Genomic DNA, 3,144 nt, shown 5'->3' with positions numbered 1-3,144 from the left:
AGGAAAACGCACCTATTTTGTTTTTTTTTTTTTTTTTTTTTTTTTTAGAATTATTTGTTTTATTTGTTGTTATTATTTTTAAAAAGCTGACCAGAGACAGAGAGAAAAAGAGAAAGTGAGATATCAAGCTGCCAAGTCCAGGACTTGAACCGTGGTCAGCCATGTGGGAGTCCATCATCTTAACTACCACACCACCTATTGGCCCAATGCCACACATTCTTTTTTTTTTTTTTTAGAACATCTTGCATTTTTAATCCTTTCTTTACAGGTTACCTAGACCACTTTTGATTACGAAAACTGTAGAAAGTTAGTAACTGCCACAAGCAAATGCCAGGCGGTGGCATGTGTCAATTTTCCACAGAGTCCTGCTTTGCCGGGCGTCTGATGCACTGCTGGAATCAATCGTGGCAGGTTTTAGTCCACAGGTCACTTTTCCCCATATTTCTGTGTAAACTCTTCAGCGTTCTTACAGAACGTTTTACGGTCCTTAGAGTATTCTTCAGCTAGGTCAGCCCGGAGCGGGTGCTCGGGCTGGGGGTCGTTCACCAGTGCTATGAGGGACTGGGTTACTTGGTCAGTTTTGGTAGCTGGCTTCCAGTTTTCAGCACTAATTACTGGCGGACAGACCTGCCCCTTTTCATTGATATTCGGGTGATAGAGCTTTGTTTTACATGTGATCTTCAGTGGTTTGAATGGGTGCTCTGCTGGAAAGTTGATTTTGATTCTGAAGGCCCCCTTGCCATATGGAGGGTTGTCAGGAACAATAAGCCCTTGCCAAGTCAATAAATCAGCTTCATCAACCTGGATGTTAGGAAGTTTTTCATTCCACATTTGCGGATTTCTCCGCAGCAGGTGTGGGGCTGAGATCGGGAAAGAGCCACCAGGGAGAGCTATTTTTTTTTTTGGGGGGGGGGAGAGATTTTCACTGTAGGGGGCGTGCGCTCGCCAGACAGACAGAGAGAGACATAGAGACAGAAAGCGAGAAATCACCCCCCAGGGGGGATGTTCACGCCGCAATCCCTTCTCCTCCATTCTCCTCTCGGGATCTTGGGCACGCACGCACACGCGCCCGGTGTGAGTTTTAAGCCACCAGGTCTGGGACTCAAACCGCAGTCGACTACGTGGGAGTCCAGCGACATAGCCATTACGCTAACTGCTGGTTCCCTATGCCACCCATTCTTAAGATACTAGGTACCTGGCCTAGCAGGTAGAATGACGGTTAAGGGTGCTGGATTTCCACATGGCCGATCACGGCTCAAGTTCCGGACCTGGTGGCTTGCTTTCTTGCTTTCCCTTTCTCTCTCTGTGTTTCTCTCTGGTCAAATTAAAGTAATAATACTAATTATAATAACAAATGGAATTCAATAAATAAATAATTATTTTAAAAAAATACTAGGTACCATCCATACCTAGTATTTAGTCTCTTTACTTCACTTACTCCAAATTAGTAGAATTTGTTGAATGCTACCCACACATACATATGCTTTCTCTCCCACACAAATTCACATTTATTTCCTTTTTATTTCCTTTATTATTTTTTTCTTTTTTATTTCCTTTTTTAAAAAAGTTATTATTGGGACCAGCAGATGGTGTGATGGTTACATCGCTGGACTTCCATGTAGTTGACCTGGTTCGAGTCTCAGACCCAGCAACTTGAAACTCACACCAGGTACATATATGTGCATGCCCAAGATCCCAAGAGAAGAATGGAGGAGAAGGGATTGCAGCGTGGCTGCCCCCACCCCGGGGGGTGATTTCTTGCTTTCTGTCTCTCTGTCTCTCTGGCAAGTTCACATGCCCTATAAAAAATTTTCTCAAAAAAAGTTATTATTTCATTGCAAATAACATTTCTTCTTTCTTTCTCTCTCTTTCTTTCTTTCTTTCTTTCTTTCTTTCTTTCTTTCTTTCTTATTTCTTTCTTTCTTCTTTCTTTCTTTCTTTGAAAGGTTTTTGCTATGTAGGTCGAGTGAGCTTGCCAGAAAGACAGAGACAGAGAGACAGAAAACGAGAAATCACCCCCTTGGGGAATGGCCACGTCATAATTCCTTCTTCTCCATTCTCTTCTCGGGATCTTGGGCCCACAAAAACATGTACCCAGCATGAGTTTAAGCCACCAGGTCCAGGACTCAAATCGCGACCATCTACATGGGAGTCCAGTGACAGCCATTACGCCAGCTGCTGGTCCCATTTCTTTTTTTGAAAGAGAGATTTTCACTATAAGGCATGTGTGCTCGCCAGAGAGACAGAGAGAGAGAGATAGAAAGCGAGAAATCACCTCTCTCCCCCAGAGGGGATAGCCACGCTGCAATCCCTTCTCCTCTCAGGATCTTGGACACGCATGCACACATGTGTGGCATGAGTTTTAAGCCACCAGCTCTGGGACTTGAACTGTGGTCAACTAAGTGGGAGTCCAGTAACATACCATTACTCCATCTGCTGTTTCTGTAAATAACATTTATCAATTTAAAAATACCCTCAATTAAATTTTTTTTGTCAGTGTGTGCACTTGCTAGAGAGAGGTGGAAGACAGGGAAGGAGAGGAAGAAAGCATCCGCCAATGGGACATGGTCGCGCTGCAATCTCTTCTGCATTTCTCCACCCTGTTGGGATTTGGGGCAGGCACACATACTTGCCCAGTGTGTATATCAAGCTGCTAGCACTGGAATTTGAATTCTTGTTTGCCATGTGGGATCTGGCTCCCTTAACCAGTGGCCTATGGGGCCAGCCCTTCTTAATTAAAATTTAAAACTTGAATTAAGTTTCAAAGAGTTTAAAATGAAAAGCAACGGGCCAGCAGGTGGCGTGGTGATTAAGGGCACTGGACTCCCTCATGGCTGACCATGCTTCGGGTCCCAAACCTGGCAGTTTGTTTACTTACCCCCCTCCTTCTCTCTCTCTCTCTCTGTCCCTGTCTGGTCAAATTAAAATAAATAATAATAAAGAAAGTTCAATAAAATATAAAGAAAGAAAAAGAAAAAGAAAAGTAGCTGTCCCCGGCACTATCCATTCCTACTTGTTCCCTTTGGCCAATCTAGGGAGGGAACCTACTTAACTGCCTGTTGGGGGTGACCTGGGCATGTTGTAATAACATGCTCAAGTTACAATTTTTGTTTGTTTGTTTTAGAGGTTTTAGCTATAGAGCAC

General features: G+C 43.7%; 1 pseudogene; it reads right to left on the bottom strand.

Moving 5' to 3' along the window:
- Positions 1-426: 426 nt before the first annotated feature.
- Positions 427-831, bottom strand: LOC106734909 (ubiquitin-conjugating enzyme E2 L3 pseudogene; annotated as a pseudogene).
- Positions 832-3,144: the final 2,313 nt, after the last annotated feature.

Source organism: Tupaia chinensis, unplaced genomic scaffold (genome assembly GCF_000334495.1).
Source record: "Tupaia chinensis unplaced genomic scaffold, TupChi_1.0 Scaffold000250_1, whole genome shotgun sequence".
NCBI classification, from domain to species: Eukaryota; Metazoa; Chordata; class Mammalia; order Scandentia; family Tupaiidae; genus Tupaia; species Tupaia belangeri.
This window is presented reverse-complemented; position numbering and strand designations above follow the sequence as displayed.